Below are 13,305 nucleotides of genomic sequence, written 5' to 3'. Positions count from 1 at the left end.
GTCACACACTGCTCCAAAGTGGTGAAGCCAGGATTCAATACCAGGTCTGTCTCTCCAATGCCTGAGTCCACAGCTTATTCAATAGATATTCACTAGGCTTCAGACACTACCAAGTCTGTCAAGTAATAGGAGTTCAGTATTTGTTCAATAAATGAATGAGTGAATCAATGAGTGAATGAAGTATTTGATTTCGGAGCCTGGGGGTTTAACTAGAACATACACCCTTCTAAGGGTTCTTTGCATCTTTGCTACTAGCCTTGGAAGAGAAGACAACCAAGCTCTCAGCAAAAAACCACAGGTGGTTTTGCTAAATTATTTTTGATGATGATGCAGCCTCTTCTATGATGGGAAAACTGAAATGTTATCTGGAGAGAGAAAATTGGTATCCTGCTGTTGGTTCACAAACTGGCTCCCAGACATGGAGGGCAAGGAGAGGCCGAAGAAAGAGGTAGACCACTCCAGATTGGTAGGTGGCAGTTTTAATAAGCAAAGGAACTTCCTTACGAGGCTTGTCCTGGGTAGCCAGAGGACAAGTAGATCTCTGTACCTGCCCACTAGAATCCTATAAATTTATATAGAGGCCTTACCTGGGTTTATGGTCTCAACACCATATAGCTCTCTCAAGGCTGCATCCTTGAGAATGGCTCCTTGTGTGGGAATAGTGGGTGGAATGTACATTCTAAGGTCAGGGAGGGGGTAAGGAACCTCCGACTGCCCAGGTTCAGGTCCAGTTTGCTGTTCACATCCTCTTGATGACCTCCTCCAGCACCTGCATAAACAACACCTATGGGAAACGCAATGAATGCTTCTTCTGAAGTTGTAAAATAGCTCAAAGTAAAACTCAGCCTCCTATTTGGTTTGGCTAATAACTTCTTTATACATTTATTTTCCTCTGCAGATAGATCTCTCCTAGTACCTGGGACTCTGCCACTGCTAGGGTCATGGTTAAAGGGTTTATGTTCAGTCTTCAGGTGCCAAGAAAAAAGTACATCTCATCAGCTCAGAGGTTGGTGGAGAGGTGATGTGTCACACCAAATGGCACAGTTAGTTTGCCTTCACTCTCTATTCCACAAGGTTGAGCTATTATCAAAGTAACGCAAGGTCTCTTCCATGCTCCTGTCTGAACAACTATATCTGGACAATTTGTTTGAGTCATAACAGTTCAAGCTAAAGACCAGGGCTAGCTTCATGGGTGTGAATCCTGTGCAGTCTCATAAGACCTCATACTCAGCTTAATGCTCTGCTGTTGCCATCTTGAAATTCTCAGTAAGCTTTGCCCAAGAGGTCCTACATTTTCATTTTGCACTTGGCCCGGCAAATTATGTAGATGGTCCTGCTAAAGACCTATATCTCCTAGAAAGCTAGGGACTGAGCATTCTTCTCTATTTGTTGATCACTCAACCCTGTTCAGAGTAATGAGACAGCAGATATCCTTATCACACAGCCATTCACTGAGGCGTGTTGGATTTTCAATTTCCCTCTGCTCTAAGTTTCACATTACCCTCATCACCACAGGACCATTTTCTCAAGTCCTTGACATGCCCAACTTTGAGTAGGGGGTCTTACACACAGAAGAGAGCTCCAGTATTTGTCCTTGGGGGGATGCCTTTACAACAAACCTTCATGTATCTGAAAATCAGGACTCCTTTCTATCATTTCCCTCGAACTCACAGAACATTACAGTCAGAGGTTTCCCAGCAGTCATCCAATGTGTCTCCATCTCTTCGTTGGCAAGAGTAGAGACATTAACTGCTCCTGAATGGGCTTTTTTTTTTTTTTTTTTTTTGTGGAAGAAGGCTCTGAGCCCAGAGGAACATCAGACATCATTGGTTCTGACTTTATAAAATTTAAATTTTTAATTTATAATCACCAAACTGTACATTATATCCCAAGAACTTGTTAATCTTCTAACTGGAGGCTTGTACCTTTTTTTTTTAACATCTTTATTGGAGTATAATTGCTTTACAATGGTGTGTTAGTTTCTGCTGTATAACATAATGAATCAGCTATACATATACGCACATCCCCTTATCTCCTCCCTCTTGCGTCTCCCTCCCTCCCTCCCTCCCTATCCCACCCCTCTAGGTGGTCACAAAACACTGAGCTGATCTCCCTGTGCTATGCGGCTGCTTCCCACTAGCTATCTGTTTTACATTTGGTAGTGTATATATGTCCATGCCACTCTCTCACTTCGTCCCGGCTTACCCTTCCCCCTCCCCATGTCCTCAAGTCCATTCTCTAAACTTTTAGAGAAGAGCTTGTACTTTTTTGACAACTTTTTTGTTCTGATGTTAACAGTCTTCCTTGCTTTCATCTTGACCACCTGTAGTCTCTTCTCAACACAACAGCCAGAGTGAGACTTTTAAATGGGAGTCAGATCATATCATTCTCTTTCTAAAACCCTCCCGTGGTTCTTCGTTTCACCGAGTCCTTGAACACATTGGGCGTTTCCTAATTTAGGACTGGACGTTTTCCTCTGCTTGAAAAGCTCTTGCCCCAGATATCCTCAAGGTTTAATCCCTCATCTTCTTCAAGTGATTGCTCAGATGTTATCCTTTCAGTGAGCCTACTCTGACCACCTGACCTAAGCTTGCAAGGAGAACTACTTTCCTGTGCTGCCCCCCGCCCTCCCAGCACTACTTATTCCATTTACTCTGCTTGATTCTCGTCTCCATAGATTCATCTTCTAATATACTATACAATTTACTTATTATGTGTGAGGTTTATAAAAATGAATCTCCATAAATCTGATATCTGAGCATTTTGTTAACAGGAATATCACAAGTGCCTAGAAGAGAGCCTGGCACAAAAAAGACACTCAATAAACACTTGTTGAATGCATTATTTAGTCTGAGAACAAACATACTTTCTGCATTATGAAGGGACTGGACATATTGCCCCCATGGCCACACAATTCATTCTACATTTACAACAACCTATGTGCCAGGCACTGTGCCTGTGGATTTCACCGACTGACAGGTAGGGACAACAGATTCCCTGCAGGCTGGGCTTCCGGAGAGGGAGTGGGCCTCGTATAGAGCTCCAGCCTGGTGATTATGTCCATCAATATTGGAAGAATGCTGAGGTGACAGATCAGGACTGGATGCCACAGTTTCTACTTTCTATTGTTATAATCACATAGTTTGGAGCCCAGCCTCTGTGCTGGGGTAAGGCCTGGTTCTTCCCAATAATGCAGCTTAAAATTTCCATGTCTCAAGACTGGGATCTCTTTCTTAGGGTTAGGGTCTGACACTAACTCTGCCAGATTGCTATGTGGTGCCCCAGAATGTGGGGATGTGTGCTGCCCCTGGGGAAGTTACACACCTGCTCCTCATGTCTTGGTGAGTTCTCTCGAATAAACACTGTTCCAGAAGTTCTGGTATTTGCACTGTTTACCTGACATACATTCCATCTTATTTTAAATGTCATAAAACTTTGGAAAGTGGTTATTATTTTTCCACATTTTTTGATGAGAAAAATGAGGCTTAGGTATATAATACAACTTGCCTAGGGACCTTGAGCTCATAATAGAAGTGTGAATACCAAGGAATTCCTTTTGACACCAAGACTGGCCTTCATGCTATTGTATTATTAGAATTTCCAGTTCTATATGCAGTGGGATAATAGTTTCAAATATCATCCTACATATTTTCATTCTTTAAAATTAATTTCCCTCCCTATAACCCTCTTGCTATAAATTCTGGGGATGAATCTGATTGAGCCAGGAAAGGGAGAATGCAAAAGATTCCGATGAGACCAAAGATTCAGATTTTTGACTTTGTGTGTTGAAATAGACCTAAAAATTCTTAAGAGGAGGAGATATGCTAAAAATGAAAGCATTTTTGAGTTTCAAGAGCCAGGCACCTGATCATTTTTCCTGTTGAAAATTTGCACATCAGGAGCAAATTTCAGGGCAGTTTTTATTATGAATCCAGGTCTGAAACCCTGAGCGAGTAATGCTGATGATAAAAAACACATGATAGATTGGCTATCCAGTGCAAAGGGAGATTTTGTGTGTTTTCTATCTGGAACTCTGAATGGATCCAGCTTTGCAAAATGATATTCTCCAACACATTTCAGCCACAGTCAAGTAGAAATAGCACTATGGTCTATTTAAATACTGTTTTGCCAAAATATCTGAAAATATTTTGCTGTTTGAAGGAGTTAATGGAAGGTAGCTGGGAATCAAGAATGGTTGGGCCAGCCAAGGGGATCTCATTAAGGAAGGTACATGGTGCATGGACCAAGTGAAGGATATGGTTGAATCTTAGAGGATCAACAATTCCAACAAGAAAGGAATTGGGATTCAAGACAGCTGGCAGAGCTAGAGCTTGCATGCTGAGTCTTAGAGAAATTCCTAGAAGCTGCCACATGACTTCTATAGTTACATTTCATTGACCACAACTTAGTTCATGGCCATACCTAACTGCAAGAAAGTCTGGACAACACAGATTTTATTTTGAGGCAGAGTAAAGGAGGGAAAGATAGCAAAATAGATACTGAGGAAAAAAGTGCAGGCTGCATCACAGAGGAGGAAGAAGAAACAAAGTGTTTCAGGACATTATGTTAAAAAGACAGACTTTATGGAGAGCTATAAGTTGTAAATCATACTCACCAAAAGCACTGAAGCTAAATAAATGAAATAAGAGCAATGCAAGAAGAACTTTAAGATAAGTGGAACATTTCAACTGTCTTCTTTCAGAATGTGACAGATTTAAAAGAAAACAAAACAAAGACATAGCAGAATTTAATAATACAATAAAAAAAGTTGAGTACATAGATACACACCCATATAAAAATTCATAGCTTTCAAATAAAATTAGTTATGATTATGTACATGGTCCCAAAGTAAACCTTAAACTTTTTTGAAAAGTAGAGCTTTTATAGGCATATTCTCTGACCATAATCCAATTAATGTAAAAATATAAAAATGAAAAATATAAACTCTTTTGAGATGAAGAAATGGATTTCCAGATAAACCTTGGAGCAGAGACAAAATTAAAAGAAAAAGTAATCAGGGATGCCAAAAGCAAAGAAAAAGAATAGGTCACACCAAAACCCACGGGACAGAGTGGAAGGTATATTCACAGGAAAATTATTAGTCTTAAATGCCTTTTGGGGACATAAATAGTACAACTGAGAAAAGTTGCTCATTTCCTAATCCTTACAATAAGTGGAATTGGTAACTGGTGCATCTGATTAGCATGAAACTCTGAGCATTTTCTGGAACTTGTTAGTGGAAGCTCTGGTCATGGGCAGTAACTGCTGAACACTGGGATTAACATCACTGGAAACCTTCATGGAGGTCTCACCAGGGGGAACATACTTGGTTTATATGTTGGATATTGTCACCTCCAGTATTTTCTTATCACACCGTCACATCCTTAAAACCAACTGGTTCAGTTTTGAACACCTGGATTGTACCTTTTAGTTCAGTTTTGAACACCTGGATTGTACCTTTTAGAATGTAATGATACATTCTCAGTGAAAGTGATTCTAGGAAAATAAAATGAAAATCTGTGTATTCATAAATTGGGAAGGGGTCAGTAAGGGAGGTAAGAGGACCTTAGTTTTTTATGTTTTAAATTTCAAATTAATGGATTTCTTTGAAGTTTGAGTCTTATTCATCTGTTTTGGAGTTTGCTTACTTTCTTGACCTTAAGAATATACAAAAGTTAATCTTCAGAATCTGAGTCCTCTATACTAAGGAAGAGATTTGGGGATTCAAGTGAATGTTTGTTCCTTCAGTAAATTCTATTGGATTGAACAATGATATATATATATTTTCCTGTCATGAATGGTTTCTTTGTGAAACTGTTTTCAACATTGAAATCAGTATGTGGCAACATGGTGTTAAATGCTACAGAAAGATCATAGGAAATCTGATATATGTCTGATACAAAGATCAAGCTCATAAATGTGAAATAAATATTTCCTGACAAGCAGTCATTAACAAGAAACTTGCTTTAGTAACAGTTCAGGGAAGTCAAAATTCAAGATACATTATGAATATTTATAAATACAGGTCAAAGTTCTTTCAGCTTAATCTGTAAGAGTAGAGCCACTGCTTGAGTTAAAGGAAGATGGAACTAAGTCGGTTTTTCATGTCAAATTTTATTTTGTCCCAAAATGGAAGTTATTACAGTCAGTGCTGTAGGTTCCGAGCTTTTGGTCTGTACACTGCTGTTGCTGACCTGTCTTAACCTGCCAGCAAATCGCTGTAGAAGCTGATAATACTGTGAAGATTCTGGGGCAATTTGGAGAGAGAGATTTTTTTTTTTTTTTTTAATGTGCTGTTGCTTAGAAGGGTCTGAATGTTGAAATGCTAAGCTCAGCTTTTACAGTGTATTGTAATTTCTGGAATATATTCACTTAAAGGCCTTCCCAAATCAAGATGATAATTTATCTAGAAGTTTAGGAGGAAAACCTGATAGATCAGCTGTCTGAGGGTACTGATTAGGGCTTGTACATCCCACTGGTAGAAGAGGAAAACTGTTTTCAATTATTCTCATATAGAGCTCAATTTGGGTATTTCTTTTTCTTTAAAATTTATTTTATTGAAGTATGGTTGATTTACAACATTGTGTTAATTTCTGCTGTGCAGCAAAGTGATTCAGTTATACATATATACAGTATATTTATTCTTTTTCATATTCTTTTCCATTATGGTTTATCACAGGATATTGAATATAGTTCCCTGTACTATATAGTAGGTCCCTGTTGTTTATCCATGGGTATTTCTTATAAGATGATTTTCCTGACAGTGAAATTTGTTCTTATCTAGCCTGAAAAGGGCAAAGTTGAATTCACAGCTTAGCAAAATAAAAACAAACAAAAATGGAGGGGAAAAAAAAATGGAGGGAAAGGAAGAGAGAACTGGTGGGGAATATAGAAAAAATATTATATTCTTCTGACTGGCAGGGAGTCTTGTGCTAAATCTAGGGAATATCCAAAGATTACAGTTTTCTGATAGTCTTCTTTAGGAGGCGTGCCTACGTAGTGGGGAGCTTGAGACTGTGTAAAAAGGGCCTCGAAAGGCTGCTGGGTTACAATCGCTAGGGACTGAGTGGCAAAGAGGCAGCCAAATTTAAATAGATTTTTTTAGTACAGTTTTGTTGACTGGTAGCTTCAGTGAGCATCTTCTTTTCCCAAAATCATTCCTGGAGAAAGCTGCTCAATTATTGACCCCCATCCTATAAAACAGTGGAGGAGGGAAAACAATAAATTCCATGTTCAAAGGCAGCCACTGCTGGTGTTTACATAGACATCCTTCCTCCTCAGCTTCAGCTGGTCTGAGGTGAGACATCCCATGCTTAGGGCTCTTAGATGCCTTCTATTTTCCTTTCTCCCAAAAAATTTAAATGGGGAAAGTTCATTAAAAATTTGATTTGCTATAATAAGAGAAGCTTCATTATGGTCCTCTTATTCAATTCCTTCCTTTAAAAAATTACCAAATTAGCTGTAAGGGTCCTCTCCTGACTTTAATTTACAGAAGTCTATTTAAAATGCTGCTTGAGTAATTTTGGCAGATAACAGTGCTCTTTCTGTTTCCTGTTGTGTGTTCACTCGTGCTCTGATAGCCACTGTGAAATGTGTGGAATAATAATTTGTGCATCAATCTTTGACTTTCTTTACTCACAGTATCTATAAGATTCTTAAGCTGTATTTCTGTGACTCCCAGCACAATTGAAGCCACTGTGTCATATATGAGGCTTCCACACTTATGAATTTGGGATGATAAGGGAATTTTTAGTCAAAAGGTCCTTCTCTTTTAGCATATTTTCTCCTATTTACCCAGCCAAAAGCTGGGTCTACTACTCTGTGTCTGTAAACCAAGTGCGGCCTCTCATTCACATACAAAAAATCATGTTCTTTTGCTGTGAGGTTCAAATGAGAAAATATAAGGAAAGGGCAGAAAGGTGGTAATACTAGAAATTGGGTCATTTGTAGAGACGTGGATGGACCTAGAGACTGTCACACAGAGTGAAGTAAGTCAGAAAGAGAAAAACAAATATCGTATATTAACGCATATATGTGGCATCTAGAAAAATGGTACAGATGAACTGGTTTGCAAGGCAGAAATAGAGACACAGATGTAGAGAACAAGTGTATGGACACCAAGGGGGGAAAGCGGGGGTGGGTGGTGGGATGAATTGGGTGATTGGGATTGACATATATACACGAATATGTATAAAATAAATAACAAATAAGAACCTGTTGTATAAAAAAATAAATAAATAAAATTTTAAGAAATATATACTGATGCCTTTGGAGCAAGTAGCCCTGCTGTGTTGGAACTCCGTCTTAAAATGTTTATCCAAGGGCTGTAATTACAAATTAAATGTACAAAATAAATAAATGTATATTTTTAAAATTTGTAGTCATACATTGCTCCTTAAACATTGCTAAGTGATAAGAAAATGGATTGCAGGTTACAGATACCAACATTACTGCGTATGCTGTGGCCAAGAAATAAAACCCCTGACCTTTCGTGGCCTGTGAGGATGTTCATAAACATGTCACGGGATCTATAATTCTGCATCATGGAGGGATCTGATTTGAACTTGGATTTCAATTAGTAACTAACGCAGCCCACTAATCAGCATTACCACTCAGAGAAAAGAGGAACAGAACAAACCACCAGACTCAGGACACAGGCTCTGCTGGCAGAGGAAGGAGCAGAGCTGTGGAATGGTGCACCCACTGTTCCTGTGTCGTAAAAAACATGGGCACGGACTTTTTGCAGAGTAATTAGAGGGAAGCAAAGCCTTTAAAACAATAAAGAATTGATATTATGACTTTCAGAAAGTGTATAAGCAAACACCAGAAACATTCTGGAGTTTCATAAGGGTCCTTGAACGAGGGACTGACTCCCATTGCAAACTGTTCTGGGACGAGAACATTACAGGACAAGTAGAGGTGTAGCAGGACCTAGGCTGTATCAGAGGAGATACTACTTTCTTTGCCATTAAACTAAGTCTTTTCACTAATGACTTAGCCAGGAGATTAGAACTTAATATGTAATTTTCTTTAGTTTTATTAAATTGTTCCACGAAAGCATACGGCAGAGTGTCTATGAGTGATAATGTTTGAGTTAGTTCTACTATTCAGTAAGAAAACCCCAGAAAACTACTGTATATTCACTGAGCAAGCATCCTTTAGAAAAGGAAGTATTGGGACTTTCCTGGTGGCGCGGTTAAGAATCTGCCTGCCAATGCAGGGGACACGGGTTTGAGCCCTGGTCCGGGAAGATCCCACATGCCGCAGAGCAACTAAGCCTGTGCGCCACAACTACTGAGCCTGCGCTCTAGAGCCCATGAGCCACAGCTGCTGAGCCTACGTGCCACAGCTACTGAAGCCCCTGTGCCTAGAACCTGTGCTCTGCAACAGGAGAAGCCACTGAAATGAGAAGCCCACGCAGTGCAACGAAGAGTAGCCCCCGCTCGAAGCAGCTAGAGAAAGCCCGTGCACAGCAACCAAGACCCAACACAGCCAAAAAATAAATAAACAAATAAATAAATTTTTTTTAAAAAAGAAAAGGAATCATTATGGGTGGGCTCTCTTAGAAAACTGGCTTAGGTCACCTTGGAGAGTCTCTTTTGGGGAATAAATCACCCTTGGGTCACTGAAGGCAGTCTTGGTTATAGACAGGCTGCAGGATCCTCAGAGGTTACTAAGAGTATCTTTCCTTAAGAGGGTCCATGCATAACCCTACTGTCACTCCAGAGAAAGCGTAATCAGGCCCTTGGGTCTAAGACACAAAACAAAAGATATTATCACTTAGGTATGGATCCCAGAAGCTGGAAAAAGGGATGTTGTGAGGGCCCACAATAGGAATGCCAGAACCACCCTGAACCCAGCATCCTTTGGTTTTCTGGAGCTCGGGTGATGGCCATGTGTCTACCAAAAAAGAGGACACAGAGTTCTGCAAACCTTTGGAACCCAGGCATGAGGCACCCGTAACCAAGCTGACAGTGGAATGGGGTCACTATTTAGGACCTGGATCAGCAATGGTCTAGCACTACTACTCAGACCATGGGGAAGACTGGGCATCAGCAAGAAGCAAGGCAGGAGTCACCTGGGAGGTCGTGTGGGAGATGGACTAACCCTTTCCAAACTGCCTGAGTCTCCCGGATTCTTCAACAGGTCAGGAGTGGGCAGGGGGAAGGCCTCAAGAAAGAGGGAATGAACTTCCTGCTTATCTGGCAGGTAAGTTGCTCTAACAATTAGTTGGAAAAATAAAAGAGACATGAGAGTATTTGCATGTATCCTGGGTTTGTAGACCAGGTATACGCATGGTGTTTTCATGTACTACTGTGGGTTCAGGTTTTTTCAATTAGCCTTTTAATTTTCTTTTAAGGTCCTACAATAAGAATCTCTCCACACATTGTGGTGACTAGATCTCTAGATCACATGGGTATTACCTGACTACTGCAGTCAGTATTTTAGTAGGAAAAACTAGGTAAGGAGCCTCTCATAGAATATTATTTTATAAAGCATTTATTCTCTTTTCCCCTCCGTGGGTAAGTGCTATCTGTTACGTTCTCATATAAAACAAATAATGGTTCCATATTTCACAGGAATTATTTGTGACAGTTGCATTAAATGTAAAATTGTTCTGTAATGGAAGACTGATGGATTTTGACTATCAGGCAGTAAAAGATGAGACTTCATATTCTCGAAAAGCCATGTTTAGGTTGTTTTCTCCCCGCCGGAATCCATTTTTCTTTTAAGAAAATTTCCACAATAAAGAAAATCAAAGTTAAAACACCATTTTTTTTCTTCATTCACCTCAGAATTTTTCTTGAAGGAAGAGAGGCAAGACAGTCAACGAAGCCTCAGAACTGCAATCCCCGCAGCAGGGGATGGGCTGGAGCCACAGCTGCAGGTTTGGGTACAGACTGAAAGTATTGGAGGAACCCTGTGCATCCACGGCACAGAAGTAGGTGGCAGAGAGGCCAGGCTGGGAGGCCGTGATGTGCAGGCTGCTGCGACGGGCTTTGGTATCAAGGGAGGCTGTTAATTATCCCTTCTGCTTCACTACCCCATTTGACAACAATAAGAACAGAGATTCCAGGCTCTTCCCAAGATCCTGTCAGTACCAGTGCAGTCTGTCGGAAGCAGTGATTGAATGATTGCAGTAGATGGTACTGGCTTCTCCCTCCTGGATGCTCAGGGATGGAGGGCTTTGCTCCACTTTCACCTCTGCATTTAACTCTGTCCAGAGAGAACATTTCAGAAGGAGGAGCTCACCAGTTATTCCTATAATCCAGTTCCTCCCCAGGGAAGCTCAAATGAGTCACACTCAACCTTGTCCCCACCCCTGAACACCTTATGACAATTCCTTGACCCCCATGGTTCCCCTTCCAATAAACCCTCAACTCACAGCTTAGATGAAGCCACAGAATCGCTGCTAGTTGCTTCTTCATTTTTTTTTTTTTTCTTTTTCTGGTCCAGTTCACTGAAGACTCAGATTAAGGTGTTTTGAAAACTGGCCAGGGGTCCCCAAATATGGTAACTTTTTCTTTCTCTACAGAAACACCATTTCAACAGATGTTCCAACCAATTAGAACCATCTCATGCAATTCACTCAGTTCCTCCCTTTTGTTTAAAAAAAAATGTTTTGGACAGAACAGTTTGTTTTGTTTTGTTTTGTTTTGTTTTGTTTTGAATGGAAATAGTGCCGCCTTCAGGATATTTAGAGAAATTACTGGGAAAGTAACCCGTAGAATTGTGTAAACAAGTAGAATTTGCTTTTTGTAAGCCAGCAAGCAAATGTTTCTAAAAATTTCTTAGCAAATTAATCCTTAAAAATCTCATTTACTTAGGACATTTGTCAAATGACAGAAATGTAATTCAAGTAAGCTTAGGCAAGAAGAGAATTAGGCAGATTATGTATTGGCTCCTATAACATAGACAAGTACAGAATGTATATATGTATGTGTATGGGCTTCAGATATCCAGGGTGCCATGGAACTGAATCCTTCAAGGATTCTCCTTTCATTCCATCTTTCTCTGAACATCAGATTTATTCACTTAGACCACAAGTCAGGAGACATGAGCTGGAGTTCATCTCATGGCATAGCCACCAAAGAAGACTGAGAATCCCTCTTTTTCATTCCAAATTTTAAAATTCTGGGATTTGCCCGCCTTAGTCTGAGTTGGGTTTTCCTCCAGGGGGGGTCAGTTTGTGACTGCAGCAGGGTATAAGTGATACAATTGGCTCAACTGGGTCAGGCGTCCACCTCTGGGTCATTTAGGAGTATCTAACGTGGCAGCTATGTAAGAAAGATGGCAGCCTCCATTCAGACCACATGGTTAGAGTTTATTTATTTATAAGGAGGGAGTTTTTCTGAGTGGGCAAAATTGTGGTGATGGCCACCACAATCAGTTTATCTCAACTGTGTGGATTATTGGTAGGGGGAGATTGGGAGGATGGGAAGGTTTAGGACTCCCCTAAACATGAGTAGCTGCTTTGGATGAACTGGGTTCGTTTATGAATCATCTTGCCTTCCTACACATAGTGTACATTTTTCTGTACCATGTTAACTCTTGAAGAACAGCATCACAGCTTCTTTAGGTTCTCAAATATCTCTTCCACAAAGTTGTGAAAAAGAGAACAAAATGTGATAATAATAACTAATATGTATAGAGCTGCACTGTACACCAAACATTATGCTAAGTGAATGAATGATCTCATTTAATCCTCAGGACATCTATATTTTACAGAAGATGAAACTGGGGCTTAAAGGCATTAAATAATATGCTAAAGATCATGCAGCTGATATGCAATGGAGTGGAATTCAACATGACTGTCTAATTGCTGAGCTAATGCCATGTCCTGTGCTTTTTTCTGTGTGTGTGTAATAGGCTGCCATGAGAATTAGGGACAGTAATTTTTCACCCATTACGCTCACTGCAGTCAATGTGGACAGCTTTTTACATGTAAATTCTCTCTCTTTAAAAACCCTAAACTCAATCCTCGTCTCATGCAAGGTCCCACTGAAATTCCCTTTCCTGCATGAACTCTCCAAGACTGATAGGACCATTCAATACTGATTTTTCTTGAATTTTTCTCTTGAAGAGAGCACTTGGGGAGAAAATAAAAGACACTTGAAGAAATAAAAGACATTATAGTCAAGAGTACATACCAAGCACCCACTAAGTATAAAGTAGTAGTATAAATGATGGGATGGGCCTATTACAAAATTTCACAAGATCTAGTTTTGGTCCTAATGGAACTGTAAGTTAGTTAGGAAGATGAAAATAATATACATAGAGCAAAAGTTAATAGTGAAAGGGGTG

The 13,305-nt window shown here is 40.0% G+C and overlaps 1 long non-coding RNA gene and 1 gene segment (V, D, J or C); both read right to left on the bottom strand.

The window, feature by feature from the left end:
* The window catches only part of LOC103079551 (T-cell receptor alpha chain C region-like), a 289,115-nt gene that overhangs the window by 251,121 nt on the left and 24,689 nt on the right, over nt 1-13,305 (bottom strand).
* LOC103079364 (uncharacterized) overlaps nt 1-13,305 on the bottom strand; it is a 211,792-nt gene that overhangs the window by 178,097 nt on the left and 20,390 nt on the right. Inside the window, exon 3 of the long non-coding RNA XR_456937.1 lies at nt 3,570-3,580. This is a non-coding gene — a long non-coding RNA (uncharacterized LOC103079364). The remainder of the gene's footprint in view (nt 1-3,569; nt 3,581-13,305) is intronic.

The sequence above is a fragment of the Lipotes vexillifer genome, unplaced genomic scaffold (genome assembly GCF_000442215.2).
Source record: "Lipotes vexillifer unplaced genomic scaffold, Lipotes_vexillifer_v1.1 scaffold1093, whole genome shotgun sequence".
Taxonomy (NCBI): domain Eukaryota; kingdom Metazoa; phylum Chordata; class Mammalia; order Artiodactyla; family Lipotidae; genus Lipotes; species Lipotes vexillifer.
The sequence above is the reverse complement of the archived record's forward strand: the minus strand, read 5'-3'. Positions and strand labels throughout refer to the sequence as shown.